The sequence below is a fragment of the Lepidochelys kempii genome, chromosome 8 (assembly GCF_965140265.1).
Source record: "Lepidochelys kempii isolate rLepKem1 chromosome 8, rLepKem1.hap2, whole genome shotgun sequence".
Classification (NCBI taxonomy): Eukaryota; Metazoa; Chordata; order Testudines; family Cheloniidae; genus Lepidochelys; species Lepidochelys kempii.
Window position 1 is genome coordinate 91,597,791 of NC_133263.1, and position 20,103 is coordinate 91,617,893.

General features: G+C 42.3%; 1 protein-coding gene across 11 annotated transcripts in view; it reads right to left on the bottom strand.

The window, feature by feature from the left end:
* Positions 1-20,103, bottom strand: part of PATJ (PATJ crumbs cell polarity complex component) — a 219,596-nt gene that overhangs the window by 143,856 nt on the left and 55,637 nt on the right. The window lies entirely within an intron of this gene.

Here is a 20,103-nt window from a genome sequence, read left to right on the forward strand (position 1 = left end):
TTTAGGAGAGGATTTTTAATGAAGATAAGCAACTGCTTGAAAAGATGGGAAAGTTTAAAATATGAAAGATCACGTGCTTGATAGACCTACAGATTTTTCCATGATCATTGATTCATAAACTGGTTTGAGGGATGCTAATTCCTTTTAGGAATATTTTTCCAATTGTTTTTCCTTCTGATTTATGTCTAAATGTACCACTTCCGTCAAATGTCTACCCATTTGAAAATCCATCCTAATCCAATAAGATAAAATGACCAAAGATTTTAATCATTATATAGTAGCAGAAAACATACATTCAACACCTTTCATAATTGTTAAACCAGGCATCATTTATTTTAATATTGTGGCACACATTCGCTCTCTCTCTAGTGCTTGGAATACCCCTTATGTGCATGCATTGTGTCTAATATTACACAAACACATACTGGTTTTTCACAGGACCCAGCTCATTCAGTGCACAGGATGGATGCACAAGGAGGCAGAATTAAGACTGCACAGGCCATCATAAATTTGGCACTTCCTAACTTTTGACTGTTTGACTTTAAAGAATGTTCCTTTAACTTTGTTTTTATTCGTATATGGTTACACACACAAAAATCAAATCTTCCAAATCAACAATTTACTAGCTTTAAGGTGGTGGGGGGGGGTTGCAACATCAGCAAAAGACTGAAATTAGAGATGAGTAAATCGGTTCAGGAGAAAAAAAAAAAGGAATAGGCCTGAAGCTAAATCAGGTTAAGGTAAAACAAGTTAATTTCAGCCCATTGCAAGACTGACTCTGTTTTATACACTTCCCAAGTACTGGACACTCACTCCCTATACCAGTCCATTCCCTGCATGAACTGGGTCTGGTAATCAGGTCTAGCAATCTCTTTTCCAGGCTCTGATGCACTGCTCACTACATGGTTGCCTGCATGCTTCGACTACCCTATTACTTTTGCTCAGACCTGCACAGTGCACCTCTGACAAGAAGTCTTGGGGTAGAAAACCTTCTGTAGAGATTTGTGTCTGCATGTACGTGTGAACATGCACAGTTGTTTGTTTAAAATGCCAAGCCTCTGAGATTATGTAAAGACTTAATTACATGTCCCCAAGTTACATCTGACACTAGAGAGAAGGGGAATGGGGGAACCCATCAGATTCTCTAAAAACAAAGCGGCGGAATGAGAAGGATCTCCAGAATTGGGAGACTTGTATTCTGTAGAACCCGCAGTGGTTACTGCCCTGCCTGCCTCTAGTAAACAGACACAGCAAGCTTTGTGCACCCTTACTACCAAAGCCATGTTTGAACAGAAGAGCAGTGAAGACAATTTGATTAGAGCTGACCAGAGGACGACAATTCTGTTTTGTGGAAACTTTCAAAATGTGTTGTAGCTTATACTAGCAAAACTGCTCTTATACCAGTATAATTTTCACTGGTTCCCCAAACTGACTTAGGACTGGTCTACACTACAGAATTAGATGGAAGGAAGCAGCCTTAAGTCGACCTGTTAATGTTGGTGTCTACACTGCGAGGTCCTTTATGTCAGCCTAAGTCACCTCTGATGTCTACTTCTGTAATCCACATCTGCGAGAGGTGTAGCGCTTAGTTTGATTTTCATGGGCCGATTGTGAGGTAGTGCAGACGCAGCGTTGTGTAATTCGACTTAATTGGCCTCCAAGTGGTGTCCCACAATGCTCATCTGTGACCGCTTTGGAGATCATTCTCAACTTTGCTGCACTGCAGCCAGATATACAGAAAACAGCCCATCCCTGCTAAAGCCCCATGAACTTCTGATTTCCCATTTCCTGTTTGACCAGCACTAGGAGCGTGCCATCTTGAGCACAGCTGATCATGGAGACTACACACTCCAAACGCGCTCCAGCCTGTTCTGCACAAGAGACAGTGGATCTCATCGCTGTGTGGGGAGAAGAGTCTGTGCAGGCAGAGCTCCGATTCAGCAGAAGAAACACTGATATCTATGCAAAAATCGTTTGTGGAATGGGGGAGAAGGGCTACACAAGGGACACAACGCAGTGCCCTGTAAAAATAAAAGAACTTCGCCAAGTGTACCAGAAGGCAAGGGAGGCGAACAGTCGTTCTGGTGCTGAATCCCACACATGCTTGTTCTACAAGCAGCTGCATGCGATTCTTGAGGGTGACCCTACCAGCACCCCCACAAGCAATGTGGACACCTTACAGGTGTGAGAGTCTAGGAACAGCAAGGAGGATTATATGAGTGGATGAAGAGGAGGGGGAGGAGAAGAATGGGAGATGGGCAAGTGGTAGATCCATTCTCCCTGAGAGCCAGGAAATATTTTTAACCCTGGAGCCCTGTGGGTCGCAGGACATCATGGTGGCCGACCATGATGCCAGGGAAGGCACCTCTGGTGAGTATACAGTTACAATGAAAGTCCGGTTAAACTTTAACACACACACACACACGCGCGCGCGCACACGGTTTACATGCATGTTTACTGTGAAGAAAAAGTGAGGACTGCAGTTCTCTGCTCACAAGAGGCCACTCCAGCTACGCAGAGGGTGGCCCCCAGAAAAGACTGTTTATGTTGACAGGGATAGCCTGGGAATCCTCCATGGATATCTCTAGGAAACTTTCATGGAGGTACTCTGCAATCCTTTGCAGAAGGTTTCTGGGCAGGGCATTCTTGTTTCTTCCAACATGGTAGGACAGTTTCCCATGCAACTCCTTAATTAATGGCATCATTGCAGTACGCAGCATAAGGTCCGGGTCTATACCCAGACGCTTGCAGCATCTCCTTCCTTTCCACCTCTGTTACCCTCAGGAGACTGATATCATATAGAGTCGCCTAGGGGAAATGGGGGGAAGTTATCATTAAAAGTGCTCTTACACAGAAGAAAAAAAAAAGAGCATGTAGACCCACCCCGCCCTCCCACATTCCGGATCACCAAATCACGCGGCCGCTAATGTGCCTTTACTGTGCTCGGCATAGGTCGGCAAGTAGTTTAAAGTAGCTGATGGGGACTGGGGCCCCACATGAAAGATTCTGCAATTTGGGAGTGAAAACATTCCCCCCCACCCTGTTCGTAAACAGCTTCCCGTGGTCCTATGGGGAAGGGCCATTGTTCGACTAGCTACCTGTGCTCCGGACGGGAGCCTGCCATAAACTTCATTAAAAGTGCGGTCACCCACAACCCGGGGGGGGCCTACTCACCATGGCTGGAGCAGCAAAATGGCACAGTGAACAATTATGGATTCTGATTATGTTATGGCTTGCATCAAGTGTAATAAGGGGGTTTTTTGTTTTGTTTTTTATGAAAACAGCTTTGCTATGGAAACATTTTATTAAGTACAATGGCACCTTTATTCTTTCCCCCCGAATGACAGCTGGAAATGTGTCCTTCGGCAGGTCAACACCTGAAAGCAGACTTTCAGTGATTAGAAGGAAGAGAACGAGAATGCAGGAGGATATGTTCACCGAGCTAATGAATGCCTCTGGGACAGCTGACACAGAGCTGAGAGCGTGGAGGATTTCACTGTCCGAGAAGTTAGACATGGACATGGAGAGCAGGAAACGAGAGCGTGCGGCACAGGATGAGATGCTTTGGATTATGAGGGACCAAGCTGATATGTTGAGGCATCTGGTTGAACTGCAGGAACAGAAGCAGGAGGGTAGAGTCCCTCTGCAGACCCTGGTGAACAGCCAGCCAGCATTGCCCGGCACAGAATCACCCTCCCCAAAGTGTTCCATGGGCAAAAAGTCCATTAGCCCTTTCATTTAACCGGGGGGGGGGGCAGGGGGGGAAGGGAAGGGTACAAGGAACAGAAGGCACCCATTTACAGACCTTTCAGACAGCTGAAAATGCCTTTCCCGTTCCAACTTTACACCCCTTTTCCCCAAGGTTATCTTTTCTCTCTGTTCTCCCTCTTTACTTATGTTTGTTAAATAAAGCAAATGGATTCAAGAAATAAATCTTCTTTATTGAGTAGAAGCAGTGGGCTTGGGCGGGGGGTTGGCTTTACAGGGACAGTGATACAAGCCTGGTGAAGGTTTGGGAAAGCACAATACAGACAAGCAGCTCACATTACTGTGACTCATTGAACGACGCAGTACCCCTTGCTGTGCTCTTCTTATTGCTCTGGTGTCTGGCTGCTCAAAAATGGCTACCGTGCAATCGGTCTCAACTGCCCACCCCTGTGGAGAATTTCCCCCCCTTTTTTCCAGATATTATGGGGCACACAGCAGACAGCTATAATCTTGGGATTGTTCTCCTCACTAAGGTCCAACCTTGTTAGTAGGCTTCTCCAGTGCCCTTTCAAATGACCAAAGGCACATTCAACCACCATTCTGCACTTGCTGAGCCAACAGTTGAACCATTCCCTCCTGCTGTCCAGACAGCTGGTGTATGGCTTCATGAGCCATGGGAGCAAGGGGTAGGCTGGGTCCCCCAGGACAACTATAGGCATCTCAATGTCGTCAATGTTAATTTTGTGATCTGGAAAGAAAGTCCTGGATTGCAGCTTTTTGAACAGACTCAAGTTCCTAAAGATGCGCACATCATGCACCTTTCCTGACCATCCTACGCTGACGTCAGTGAAATGCCCCCTGTGATCCACCAGCGCTTGCAACACCATTGAAAAGTATCCCTTTTGGGTTATGAACTCTTTGGCAAGGTGGTCTGGTGCCAAGATGGGGATATGCGCGCCATCTATTGCCCCACTGCAATTAGGGAACCCCATCGCGGCAAAACCATCCACCATGTCCTGCACATTTCCGAGACTCACAACCCTTCATAGCAGAAATTGATTAATGGCCCTGCACACTTGGAGCACAGCAGCTCCCGAGGTTGATTTACCTTCTCCAAATTGATTCCCCACTGACCAGTAACTGTCTGGCATTGCAAGCTTCCAAATAGCGATCTCCACTCACTTCTCCACTGTCAGAGCAGCTCTCATTTTTGTGTTGCTGAACTCCAGAGCAGGGGAAAGCTCTGCACAAAGTTCCTGGAAGGTGGCTTTCTGCATTCGAAAGTTCCGTGGCCACTGCTTGTCATCCCATACCTGCAAAATGATGCGGTCCCACTAGTCAGTGATTGTTTCCCAGGACCAGAAATGGTGCTCAACAGAGTACAGGTGTTCTGTGACTGCCAGCAGCAACCGTGAATTGTTTTTTTCAATGGCTTCCAGCAGGGCTGCTTGCAGGACATCGCTATGTTCCATGCGGTGGGCCCTACTTTGGCTCTGGAAATACTGCAGGAGAGGGCGTGAGGTGTTTGAGATGCTCACAGCAAGAGTGCACAACTGAGCAGATGCCATGCTTCTGGGGTTATGGCATACGCACGGTGGTTTTAAGGTGCAAAAACCACTGCGTTGTTTGCTGTTGATGAGGGAGGGAGCACAGTGCATCATGGGATGTCGATGCAATGTTCCGATTCTCCCCGGTGACAATGTTTTGGTCCCATGAGACATTGCACAAACTTCCCAAATCACACTGCGGCAAGTTGCACTTTGGGATAGCTACCCACGATGCACTGCTTTGTGCACTGATACAGGTGCTGCTAGTGAGGATGCACTCATCGAGACAATGAGCATGGTGTGGCCAGGCAAAATCAACTTCATTAATTCAGGGGCTTGAGGTCGAATTAGATAAAGTCAACTTAATTCTGTAGTGTGGACAAGCCATTAGACTATACCAGCATAGCACAGCTTAGTTGGTGTAACTGCTTTTACACTAGGGTTTGGCTAGCACAGCTAAGTCAGGAAATCATGCTAGCAAAAGTTTCTTGGGGTGGTGGGGAAAAGAGAGTCTGGGTGAAGTTGGCAGTTAGGACCTGGGATGTGGGGGAGACAGGTTCAAATCCTTGCTCTGCAGAGATTTTCATCTCAGATCACTGATAGATGCAAAGCAGGGACTTGAACCTGAGGTTTCCCTTGTTCCAAGCAAGACTGTAACCACCAGCCTATAGTCCGAGTTTCTCTCTCTCTCCTTTTGATGAAGTCTTCATCGAAACCAAAATTTTTCAGCCTTGACAAGACAGCTTTTTTCAATTAAATTTCATTTAGTTGAAAATATACCAACCAACTTGTTCTGTTGCTAACATGGAAAAGGCCAGAGTCCCTGCACAATACTTTATATGGACTTTGTCAGGGTAACATTTCAAAAGTCAGGACTATTATTTTGCAATGTCTCACTTGCCCCCGCTGCAAGCTAAATAGCTGTACATATTAAACATCAGTGAATGAAACAAAAAAGAATTCGCATAAAAATCACTGATCAGGCAAATACAAAACAAGGGTCTCATTCTGCTCTAGGTTATAATTACGTTGATGTTTTCAAGCAGAGGGAGCTATTGTACAGGAAGAGAAGAGCAATGTAAACCACAATGACAGTGGCGTATCAGTCAGAAATCTAAGCAGTCCTCCAGACAAGCTGAATAATTTGTCACCAATAGCCATGCATCACAATGTGATGACCATAAGACGACTTGCCATAACAATTGCTTTCTGTGGTCTGAAGCTATTAAAAAAAAAAAAAAAAAAAAAAAGATTTACCTAGCAATAAATAAGCTGTATAATTGGGGAGGCTAGCTTTGGTCTAAAATCTTCGGACTGCATTTTTCTTTTCTTTTGAAAAGAAAAGTAAAGTGTTTAACGGAGACCCTCTCTTACTAATGACTTAACTCAAAGCTAATGATAACGACACCATGAAAGAACAATACTTGCTAACTCATTTGCTATCAGCATTTAACTCCTGTTCGTGTCTTGTAAAGCATGAATAAAAATTGACTTTAGAAACCTGGCAGCATGTTGACAACACTGTCTGCTAGAATCTTCTATGTAGTCACAGGAGCTGTGCAGGCAATGGCAGTGCAAGCTTCCTCCATACAGCCCTCCTAAGGTGCCCCTGTGCTCTGTACATCCTCTACATTCCTAGGTCAATTTGATCCATGGCCTCTCTACTGACACTAGCAATGAGAGTGCTAATCGTGATGGTGAGTTTTATATCTTGAATACTTATCTTCTAGACTGAGGCTATCAACTCATTTCATATAGGCCACCATTAAGCCGACAGATACAGGTGTATTTAGTCACTAGCAGCCATGTCTGGATTTCAGCTAGTGACTTCCAGGTAAAAGGTTCATTTACCTGGGAGGTAGGATGAGTGTGATTAAATTGGGGTTTTCCCCAGCCTGGGTTAAAATGTTATCCTGCTGGGAGAACTAAAAACAGATTAAGCCAAATTCACTCCCGTACAAGTCCCCTATCTAAAACTAGACACATGTCTAAGGAAGCACTTCTAAAGTAAACGATAAAATTATTTATAAGCAAACAGGAAAAGCAAATTCATAGGTCTCGAGAGGAAAATGGTGGGGAGCTTCCATTACTATGATTTGGGACAAATTTATTTCCCTAGGGATCAAACAAGACAAAGGATCTGGCACATTTTACCATGTTTACAACTCAACAGACAAGAGGTGGCTGCACCTTCAAACATCCCTTTAGGAAACGGGGCCTGGTAGTTGTCTTTTTTCTTTTTTGATTTTTGCATTAGGCCTGACCTAGTACATATGAACTTGCACATAATGGTCACAATTTACTCAGATTTAAAACAAATGTGAAACATACTATGTCTAACCATAGTTTTTTTCTATTTAAAACCCACAAACCTTTCCTTGAGCTTGGGTGTCATGTTTGCCTTGCCATTCTTAGAGCCTCATTTGTTCTGGATTCATTTAGCAGTGCCAAGAGTCAAAAAGAGGCCACTTGAATTGCTCTCTCTGGGGATCCTGGTTTTGAACTGCAAGAAGTCTCTTAAAAACCTGAGCTTGCTAGCTGCGGTTATAAACCCCATGAGCATATGTCAGCATAACCCCATGGGGCTGTGCTGATGGAGCTCATACTTTTAGTGAAGCTGAAGCAATAGTTACACATGCCATAGACACAGATGGTTTTCAACTAATCAGCCACCAAGTTTCTTTATACAAAAAACAATGTTGAAGTAAATGATCTACAAAACCTGCATCCAGCATGTTCATGGAAAACCAAATTGAATAGGGTGACCAGATGTCCCAGTTTTATAGGGACAGTCCTGATATTTGGGGCTTTTTCTTATATAGGCGCCTATTATCCTCCACCCCGTCCCTATTTTTCACACTTACTGTCTGGTCTCTCTAAAAATGATACTCATTGACTGATGCCTTTATTATTTTCAAAGCCTATGAAATTTCTGTGTTAACCAATAGAGGGCACTGAAGACCAGTGACAGCACCCACAATAACAGAGGAGTTTTAGGTTAATAACATGCATCCCATTCTGCTGGGCTATCAAATTCTGCAGAACACTTGTTAGGCAGAGGATGTGCATCAAAGTTTTGAATGCAACACCCTGTTAAGTATAGATTTAATGCTAACCATACGAAGTCTCACGTAGAAAGAGTATGTGAAAATATACAACTACAGGTTTCAGAGTAGCAGCAGTGTTAGTCTGCATCCGATGAAATGAGCTGTAGCTCACGAAAGCTTATGCTCAAATAAATTTGTTAGTCTCTAAGGTGCCATAAGTCCTCCTTTTCTTTATACAACTACAGGTGACTGACAATTACTATACACTAATATTCTCTCTTAGTTTCAGAATGTATTAGCTTTGACACCACTTAAAATCTGAATAGGCTGGATCAACTTCCTTCAGCATTGCAACAAACTGTCTGCTGCCTCAAAAGAACTTACTTGTTAACGTATACCAAGAATATTACTGCATGGTAAACAGTCCCAAAAGAAACAGTTTTTCTGTACCAATTTTAAGTTATCTGAACAATTTTGCAACTAGCAATTTGTGTAGTGCAGGATTTGTAAGACAGAGCCAAGAGAAACATGTTACAGATCAGAGGATGTTAATTAGGTTACTGTGACATTACATTTTGCCTGGGATCACTTACAGTACTAATGTATATGAATTTTTTTTTAAACCTTCATTTTGTATCTTGAATACAATAAGGCTTAAAACCTCTCTCTGATATTCAAACTACAATCTTTCACCTCAACAGGTATAAAGTTAATCAAGTTTAACTAGTAATAACTGGGCTAAGGCAAGAAAAATATTGAACAGAAAAAGGAAACAGGATTCAATCAACATAAGCAGACAATTTGCTCAAATTTATTCTGTCCATTAATGCAAATCAGCTTGGCCTGCAATCACATGAAATATATATATATATCAGACTGATCTCTGGTTAGTATATGAAAACCAGCTTTGTTACTAAACAAAAAACATCCCAGGTATTCAAAATTTAAAAGGAAAAATCAAACATTATCAGACCTAAATCTCATGCAGAATTTGTCTATTTGAAAGTATGTTGACTTCTACTAGAAAAAGCACAAAACCAAATATGTAAATTGTTTCCCAGCATTATTTTTGTGAAAGTTTTTCCATATTCAAGAGATCTCCCAAAGACATCAATTTTGCTGTTTCTTCTGTTCTGTTATACGTAACCAAAACCTTGTTTGCCCCTTTGACCAAAATATTGAGAAACTGATCAGAATGTGACTAACTTAAAGCATCTTCAGCTTATTCACATCTCTCGCACACGATCACACGTACTGAGAAAATAACCTAATACACATGCTCTCACAAACTAAACACTGAGCAGTAGATAGATTATAACCCTCTTTAAGCCCCAAACAAAGAATAAGCAAACCATAGATAATAGTATGGGGAGGACTAACCGGTAATTTACCAAGGGCTTGATTTTGACTATCCCTAAAATGGCCAGGGATAGGAGGAAATCCCTTTCCTCACCCCTTTGTCCCTCTCCAGCGTAGCGGTGTTAGAGATGCTTATATCACGGCTTCACATCCAGTGCAGAGTTCAGCAAAAGAACGACCACTATTCCTTCTGCAAAGCTTCCTCAACATGCAGGCCATCAAACTAGTTAGAACTGGGGGAACAGAAGTAAGATGGACCCTGTTCAGGTGTAGGAATCTACCTACTTTCCCCTTGGAGCAAAGAGGAGAGCAGAGGAGAAATTGTGATGGGAGTCCCTTTCACTTCCCAGTACTCTCTGGGGCGAGTGCAATGCTAGTTTAAGCCTAACGGCCCAAATGATCAACGCCCTTTCACTGTAGCGGTCGTGTGAGGAGGGAAGTTAATTCTAAAAACAGTTACAGCTGCCCTAACTCTACAAGATGTCTTTCAGAATTCTGCCTCCTGGAAAGAGCTAAACTAGTTTGTTAGATCTGGCTATTTTCTATCATTGCGCGCTCCACCCTGCAGTCAATCACCAGCAAACTCAAGACTCTGGAGTTTTGTATTGGAATACAAAACGTTTAAGACCTGATTCTGCAACTCCTACTCATGATGAATTGAAGTCACTTACTCATGACTATTCAACACAAAAAGAACATATACCTTAGCAAGTGGGGAAACTACAGATTTATTAATATGTGAGACTAAAACAAAACCTAAGACACAGAAAAAAGTATTCAAATTGCAAGGCTGCATTTTTTTTTCGCTTCAGATGGAGGAAGGCAAAACTTGGGAAATAAAACACGGGTATTTATTGATCTGCAGTGAGGGAATAAAGCAAAAGAATTTCACAGCTGGCATTAATCAAAACTTCTGTTGTGAGAAATATCAGTGAAGAAACAGGAATTCAGAGAAGAAGAAAAAACAAAACACAGAAAAAGAGGAAAGATAGGTGGCAGAATGGGTTTTCTGCACTAGCCCTTCACTCCTGGTGGTCTGAAATCAACACTGTCTTCTACTGTAAGTGGAATGAACTTAATGGCCTTTACCCATTCATCCACTCAAACCACCACCGAGTTTGGTACAGACTAATTACCGCTCAGAAGTGGTTCATGTGCTGGAGAAGTAAGGATGTACCGTAGCTAGTTTGGACTGAAGCGCGCTGCACTTTCTGTAATGCCTTTGGGAAGTGGGCCTAGCTCTTGCAAAGTTCATAAGCCCCCCTTGACCCACTGTTTGTTTTCTATGGAGAAAACAAAAATAAAGGAACGCAATTTGTTGTGTTGTCGTCGAAAGTATTTCTTTGTGGGGAGCCAGGTACAAAAGGTATGACACTTTCCTTCATGAACAATTAGCTATTACTTGTTGAGGAACTAGTCTCGGAAGAGAAGCATTCCATATGGATGTGTACGAAGGATGGACGGGTTTATTCAGGTACACCAAGACCAGGCCTAAACTTCATCCTCATCTTTTTACAGTTTAAAAAAACATCCTGAGTTTTAGCCCCCCACTCACAATCCAACCTTGTCAGCTCCCTCTCACCAAGTACAATAAGCATTCTGCCCAATTTTTCCTCCTCTGCTTGAGGCTAGTTTCTGTCTTTCTTCCAGCCACCCCTTCAAAAACACATTTCCCAGCAACCTGCTCCCTCTACTCTAGTCAAGTTCTGTGCTATCCTCAAGCTCTCTCTACCTTCGGTGATATTCTGTATCCTTTGCTGGGGCTCAGCAGATCTGAAATTCTGGGCTGAAGCCAGCTGTCCTCTTCTAATAGCATAAACTCTTAGGCTTCCCAGGATTCGGGGAGCACATTGGATGCTGACTCAAGAACAATCCAGACAAGATTCCAAGCTAATTGGAAACCAGCAGAGGGTACCAATCCCACCCCCAACACACACACAATTTAGACGGGCAAGGGAGAAAACGATAAATGGGGGGGGTGTCATGGAGGTAAAGGGGAAAATACAAATAGAGTCAATCAAAGCAATGGTTGCACATATCAGCTAGAAGCCCAGCATTAGCGTAGACAGCCTTAGTGCAGCTGAACAGCCAGCGGTCTTATTTCCAATCACATGAATGGACTTCATCAACATTCTACATTTGAGCACGACCCAGACTCAAACTGGGATCCTCAGAATTCTTAAGCAATAACTTCACTAAGTCAGCATTTCCCTGTGGGGCCCTCTCGTGTACTTAGCAGTAACTTGCTGAGCTCTTCATTACTATTTATACAGCACCCAAAAGAGTGGTCGGTGTTTTACCAAAAAAAAAAAAAAAAAAAAGAGAGAGAAAAGCTTCCTGCCCAGAGGAATTTGCCCTATAAATAGAAGGCAAGCAGTTGAACGTTAGTAAATGGGATGCAGTAAAGCAAGCAAAGATGTTTCGCTAGTTTCTAAAAAAAAAAAAAACTCTGCCCACTGTCGCACTCATCATTACTCAGTGGAGCAGCAATAAATGGGAAGAATAGCACAGGGTAACAAATAATTTTAAAGATGGGTGTTAGAGGCACAAGGAATTCTAGGAAGGACTGCCATAGGACATAAGCAACAATCCTTCCCTTGAAATAGGGAGGGACTGTGAAATCTAAAGGGGATGTTGGAGACAGGACAAGACAGTTCAGAGATGAGGGTCTACATCAGACGTGGGCAAACTATGGCCTGCGGGTCACATCCGGCCTATGGGACCGTCCTGCCCAGCCTCTGAGCTCCTGGCCGGGGAGGTTCGCCTCCGGCCCCTCCCACGCTGTCCCCTCTCCCCCACAGGCACACCGCACGTGGGCAGCACTCTGGCTGGCCACTCCTACTGGGTAGTGTGGGGAGTGCGGCTGGCTCTGGCCAGGTGGCGCGGCTGCGAGCTCCTGCTGCTGGTAAGGGGGCAAGGAGCGGGAGGTCCTGAGGGACAGTCAGGGAGCAGAGGTTGGGGGGGGGGGGCGGTCGGGGATGGGGAACAGGGAGGGTTGGGAGTGGGAGTCCAAGGGGGCCTGTCAGGGTGTGGATAGGGGTCGGGGGGGCAGTCAGGGGACAGGAAGCAGGGTGGGTTGGATAAGGGGGTGGGATCCTGGGGGCAATTAGGGGTGAGGGGTCCCAGGAGGGGGCGGTCAGGGGATTAGAAGCAAAGAGCGCTTGGATAGGGGATGAGGGTCCCGGGGGGGGGGCTGTCAGGGGGCAGGGCTGTGGATAGGGGTCGGGGCAGTCAGGGGACAGGGAGCAGGGGTCGTTGGATGAGTTGGGAGTTCTCAGGGGGGCAGTCGGGGGGCAGAAAGTGGGAGGGGGAGGATAGGAGGCGGGGGCCAGGCTGTTTGGGGAGGCACAGCCTTCCCCACCCAGCTTTCCATACAGTTGCGCAACCCCGATGTGGCCCTCGGGCCAAAAAGTTTGCCCACCCCAGGTCTACATGCACCAGGACAGACTGAAAGAGGACTGTTGAGAGTGGGAGCTTTGGTGGAGTAAAGTGGTCTCGAGAAAAGGATGAGAACAGAATGGTAGTAGGAAGAATTGTAGAGAGACATAAAAGTGAGGACAAAGCATTTAAATATTGATGTAGAAGGCAGGGAAAGGATTAGAAGAGGTACCGGACATGGTCAGAATGGTAAATCCTGACTGGATTTCATGAGTTGCATCTTTTTTTGGGAGAAGGAGAAGATGCTGAGAAAACCTGGAGATGTTAAACTTTCAGGGACTTTTCTGAACCTTTTCAGGTTCACCTATCACCACTAACGTGTCCCAACACAGATACACATAGAAGTGAAACAGAACTTTAAGAGGTTGCTCGTTCACTGTGTCTGCTTTGAGCCATAAATGAGCTTCCACCTGATCACAGGCAGACTGCAGAACCTTTCTATAACCACCAACCATCCATACAGCTTTTTCTAGTCTCCCATCTATAATATTAGTTCCCCAGTATGGTAGCTTTTCATGACAAATTTTTTAGAAAACACTTCACTTTTTAACTACTGTTCAAGCTACAGTATTGACCCCTTAAATTCCCACCCTGTCCTTCAAGGTAGAGTGACTTCTACAGAATAATGATGATTTCCCATACATTTGAAAATAAAGACTCTTTCTTGCAGCAGACAAGAAATTCAAAAAGTGACCCAATCTGTATTTACTAGAGGAGGAGGGAAAGGTTTCTAACTTTTACTACAACTGTTTATTATTTTAGTTATTTCAAGGACTCTGAATGAACAGATGTTCCAGCCTAATGCCCAAGATCTCTCCAATTCAGGTATTTTACCTGGAAAACTGCCATGACAGTTCATAAAGCAAAAACTGCTAAAAAAACAAGACACATAATCAGAGCCAATTCATAGGATATGGCAGTCCCCTTTACAAATACTTCTGCTTTCTTCTTCTTCCTCCTGTAACATATCATGGGATTCTCTCCTAACTTCTCATTCTGGGAGAAATCAGAGCTACCATTTCCTAAACTTCACCTCAGTACATATCCAAGTCCTCTTAGGACTTCCTGCATCTCAGTTCCTTTTTAGTTTCTTTACAACAGCGAGCTTTTTCTGTCTATCCCATCTGGATCTCATGCTGATATATAAAGCCTCTGATCTGTTGAAGTAGCTTCTGGACTCCTGGTGTCTTTAGAACTGCTGTGATGAGTGACTTTCAAAACCTCAATACAAGTACCCTAGAACTCCATCAGGAATGTGTTCATTCCATTCATCCCCTTTTCAGTACTGAAAAGCAGTATTTAAGCAGAACTATGAGAGAATTTTCTCAATAGCTACATTCATGAACACACTATTAAGTATTATTTTTCAAATGAAGCAGCTTAATATGATTTAAGTGATGCAGAACTTTCCCATAGAGGGAAAGATGCAAATTCTCTGTCAGACAAGATCTTCAGCACAGTTGGCATTAAGGCTTACAGTACTTTGATGTTAATAAATATGGATGGGTTGTAGAGATGGAAGAAAAGCAGCCTTCATCAGATTTTCCAGTACCAAGCTGATAGCCATGGTACAACTGCTTTTTAATATAGCTGTATGACCATGCTTGCCAATAAGCCACTGGTTTCCATCACTTGAACAGGTGAAAGTGTGCTTCATGGGGATGTGAATATGCCTCTCTGTCCAAATTATGTTCAGTTCAAGGTGGCCTAAACCCAAAAAATTGTAAGAGGGCAAAGTGTTTAGCAAGAGGGATGTTATACAATGCTCCAGCCCAAATCAAACTGGTGAACACTCCAAGCAGTAAATGAATGGATTAGAGTGTCTCCTTTTAAAACTCTTGAGGCTTCTTTTGGAAATGATTATGCAATTTTTTTGTTTGTATTCTGCTATGCATTGTGCAACGGCACCTGCATTTGGCCCCAGTAGTCCCTGAGTTTCAGATGTGACTGAAGCAATACAAAGAGTACCTTGGAATCCTTGTGGATTAAAGATGCTGTGTAAATGCAAGCCCAGCTTTCTGCCAATATTCCTACACCCCCAGCGCTACTGTACCACCCCACCCCCATTCTAGCTGTAGTCACATATCAGATATTTTGAAGTACTGTGAATTCCAAATACAGGCAATTAAGCTCCATGTAAAGTCTGTTTAGCATCTTGTTTAATTTGATAAAGGCTCATCAGATCATTCAAGAGTCAGCTTCTGGTTAATACTATCGCACGAAATTTGCAGGACAACGGTCTGGTTCTTCCTATATTTCTGTAACACATCACTAACTGGGTATGGAATCTCTTTGCTCTGCTGGATTTGTGCTAAAAGCTATTTTTTCAGGCTGAATGGACCATCCTTCCTAGTATCTGGTTTCATCAGTCTTTAAATGTCTACATCTTGGGTGCTGAATTTCCTTCCTCCCTATATACCCCCACATGATCATACTCATTTTTATATAACAGTGTTTCCCCTTTTTCCAATTGAAACATCATTTTCTCTTGCCTTTTCCTTAAAAAGGAAAAAAAAATTATCACTACTACTAGCAATGTTGGCTATTCATCAAACATTTATATTTCCTCTGGTTGGGTGGGTGGTTTAGTCCTCTGGTTAAGCCAAACCTCCACCCCTTCTTTGTGATGGTCAAAGTTGCTAATAAGCAAAAACTTTCACATCCTATTGGCAGAGAACAATGTTAATGTACTCATGTATAGCATCTTACATCCTAAACAAGCCCAAAGCACTTTACAGATTAAACATCTGGATCACTCACCCACCACCACAATGTAGTTACCACTGAACATGTCAGCAATGCTACATAAAAGTTAGTTAGGAGATGGAGCAGAGTAACTTCTCCAAGTGAAATTACGGGGAAAATTAAGGGAGATAAAGAATATTACTCAACCTAGAAACTGACCAGGATACAAAAACTTTAGACCATGCCTTCCTTAACCAGAAAGTGGACAGGACTTGTGTTTTAAGATGGAATCTTCAGTAACACCATGCCCCTCAAGACTCCACTGAGATATAGGTTCACAGTCAACTCAGAAGGTGGCATGCTGCTTGTAGAATCTCCATCACCTACCACTGTACCTGGGGGTTTCCTTCAGAGGTATCCCATCCAAATTGTCCCTAAGAATGACCAGGCTTAAATTAAGAGATATGACTGATCTCAGCACTTTGTATTTTTACATCATCAGCATTATTATTCATTTTAAACAACCAAGTCTTGAGCAGGAGGCTGTTATTTAAAATAAACAGACCCCCTCAGGGAGGAATCTAGTGAAACATATCACACAATTTTAGGGGGTCCATCATGGGATCACCTGTTTCTTCAACACGGCATCTTGCCTGCAAGGTTAAGCTTAGTAGTTTTAAAACTTCTCTTTGCAATTTAGTAGATCTGGTGAATGCAAATAGATCTATTAAATTTAAGTGACCATGCAAAGCTGAAAATCCCAAGCTTAAAATTTACAGACAAATGTTCCATGCTAGCACAAAGGCTATGCCCCACTCTTCATGTAGTGATACCATATGTTTCAGCAATAGATCCTTCCATGAGGAGCCTGTAATAATAAAAAAAACCCTCTGATTTTAAGTACTTAAGTTACTAAACACAAAAAAAGGAAAACAAAAAAAAATGTAGGGAAAAAGGTAGAAATATTATCGGTCACTCTTCATCAGTATATTTAATTTGTAATTAAAGTTATGTACATCAAGTATAAATTAGCTGATGTTACATTTATACATTTCTCGGAATATCTTTTAGATCACTTGGGATATGCTTATTTATTTTCTAGATGTAACATCATGAGAAGGATAGTCCATTAAAAATTAATATGCCAGAGTAATAATTTCACTCTCTCAGTTCTCAATTCCTATTCTCCACTGCTGAAAGTTTTTATTAGTATTGCTTTTCAGAAGCACGAATGGGCTTGTACTATGAAGTATCAGAAAAAACTTACACTGGGACACAACAGATCTTTCAGGACAATAGTTTAATAGGATTCAATGTCGGATTAAACATTTATGCGGATAATGAGAACACTCACAGTCTGTTTACACAGCAAAGAAAAACCTGCAGCTGGCCAGTGCCAGCTGACTCCGGGCTCGCTACAGGGGGTTGTTTCACTGCACTGTAGACTCCCACCCCGCAGGGTCATAGAGCCCGGGCTCCAGCCCAAGTCCAGAAGTCTACACAGCAATGAAACAGCCCCATAACCCAAGCCCTGTCAGCACAGGCCAGCCATGTGTTTTTCTTTGCTGTGTAGGCATATCCTCACAGTTATATCCGATAACATGCTGTACTGAAAACAGTGTAAAAATTACAAGCTGCCACTTTAAATCCTAAAGGTTTCCCTGGTCCTGCTTGCAGGTTAGGAGGCTCTGTAGGGGAGCATGCAATCAGGGTCTTTCAGAAGTCAGTCTGCAGAGAGACCACCTAGAGTAAGATATGGTGAGCCTGCTTTCATCTCTGTTTTTGGGTTCTTGTGTGTTATCATTCTGAATTCTAAGAAATAGTGTTATGTTGCAACCTTTCAGTGAAAGTATTTTAGGTTTTTAAACAAACTTCTTTATGTGTATGCCAGGAACATAACAGATAGGATAACAAAAATTGAGGAATAAACTCTCTTGCTTCAAGAAAAGGAGTACTAGTGGCACCTTAGAGATTAATCAATTTATTTGAACATAAGCTTTCGTGAGCTACAGCTCACTTCATCGGATGTTGCATCCGATGAAGTGAGCTGTAGCTCACGAAAGCTTATGCTCAAATCAACTGGTTAGTCTCTAAGGTGCCACTAATACTCCTTTTCTTTTTGTGAATACAGACTAACACGGCTGCTACTCTGAAACCTCTCTTGCTTCAGAGTATACACCAGCCATTCAAGGATGAGAGTCAGAAGAACACACACACCCCCAACTGCCCATCCCAAAGGGCAGGTAGTTCCATAAATGCTTACAATGGGGTTTTCTTGCACCTTTCCTAAAGCGTCTGGTAACGGCCACTATCACAGACTTCTGGTCCAATATGCCTATACATTAGAAGCTTACAGTTTAATACCTGAAACACTGAAAGTCACAGATATGGTCTTTGTTCTTCAACAAAATCACCTTTCCTTTGCCTTGCAAAAAATGAGTTTCACTCATTTGGATTTATCATCTAAATCACTCACAGTAAAAGATACTCAATTATCTCACAAATACCAAACTTTAAAATTAAGTTACCGGTCACCTAAATGGACACTATTTATGCACTTTAGGTATGAACAGTGAAAACACGTTGTAAGCCTTATAGTTGCCATTGTAAAGCTTGAATTTTTTTCCAGTAAAGCTTTAGAAGCAAACTACATGGAGCTGGACACTTACATTTTAAAAGCAGTATTAACTTACGAGGGGGAAGTTTAAAAGCAGAAATGGGATTTTAGGCACCCAGTTTCCACTGATTTTCAGTGTGAGTTGTGCACCTGTCATTTGTGCTTTTCAAAATCACCCAATGCAAGGAGGTCTGGATAGTTTTCCAGTCGGCAAACTCAGCCCACTTCTTTCCATGCATGACTGAGGACTATTAATTGTTTTTTAAATGAAGCACTCTCGCTCTCTCAGAGCGAACTCCTCATGTACTGGGAAGAGCAACACAGCTTTACAGAACAGAACAGAATAGCCCAATATCTTGTAATTATAGAACTGAGATTAAGTGCATTACTGTTTATTTAATATTGATCTGAAAGTATTTAAATCTGCAGTGATCCAAATATTACTAATGTATTTACATTTGTGAATAAGTAAATAAAAAGCCTGTTATTAAAGCCTTCATTAATTCTGATTATATGGTAACTTAAAAGCAAACCAGCGTATTGCTGCTTTGTAGAGTCCCAGGGACTACCGAAAAGCTGGGACTGTAACACCGCATGTATCAGCAAAAATGAGTAACAGGATCTACTTTCACTAATCTTAAATCACACTGGCAAAATAGGGAATTAAAGCTTATGCATAATACTCCAAGTATTTTTATCTTCATCTGTTCCTGATTCATGTCTTATCGTATAAAATATAATTGATTTTTATATCACTTGACATTTATGTGCAATGATAGACTACATTTTTTTCCTTCAACCACAATGTTTAGGCAGCGCTCAGATGTCTATGTTATTATGAAAAGCAATCCAGCAATTTTAATTCTTACGAGTCTGGTGCTTAGAAGTTTTAAAATATCACATTGACGGGTAACATTAGAAACGTCATCCTAACCTCAAAATTCTGACATTTTCTATATCTCTATTTAGGGCCAAATTCTTTACTAATGTAAATGGGCCCAGATTCAATGGAATTTTACCCAACTACACCAGCAGAGACTTTGGCTCTTAATTACTAAGGAGCTTTAGGATCATGTCTATGTAATCTGTTCTACAACTTTTTTTTTTTTTTAAAACATAAAAAATATTGGTTTTAAGACTAATTTGCTTTAAGCTATTATTGGGGTCCGAGATTCAGCTCCTCTTAATTAAGAAAAATAATGAAAAAATTCTGTGCCCCAAGTATGTTGGTCTAAAAATTTAAAGCAGTCAAGAGACAACATTATTTAATGTCTATACCCTATTCTTACACAACATTAAATTAAAGCAATTTATTGCTTTAGTAGCAGAGGAGTTAAACTGGGTTTCACATGCTGCCCCATTTGTCCCCTCTGGCTTTATAACCTCACCATGGAAGTCAATCGTGGTGACCCTTGGTATCAATGGCCCTTAAGTTGGAAAATGAATAGTTGTGCTGTAAGGGTCTGATCCAAAGTCTACTGATCACAACAGGAGTCTTCCCATTGAATTTAACGGCCTTTGGATTCCGCCCTAAAGAACCAATGGTTATTTATTTGTATTACTGTGACACCTAGGAGCCCCTGTGCAAAGCACTGTACTAACAGACTCATCACAAATGTACTTTTAACTGAAGGAGGGAGGGGGGAACTTGACAAAACATTTAACAAATAGCAAAAAAATGTTGTGATACTAAATGCTTTCT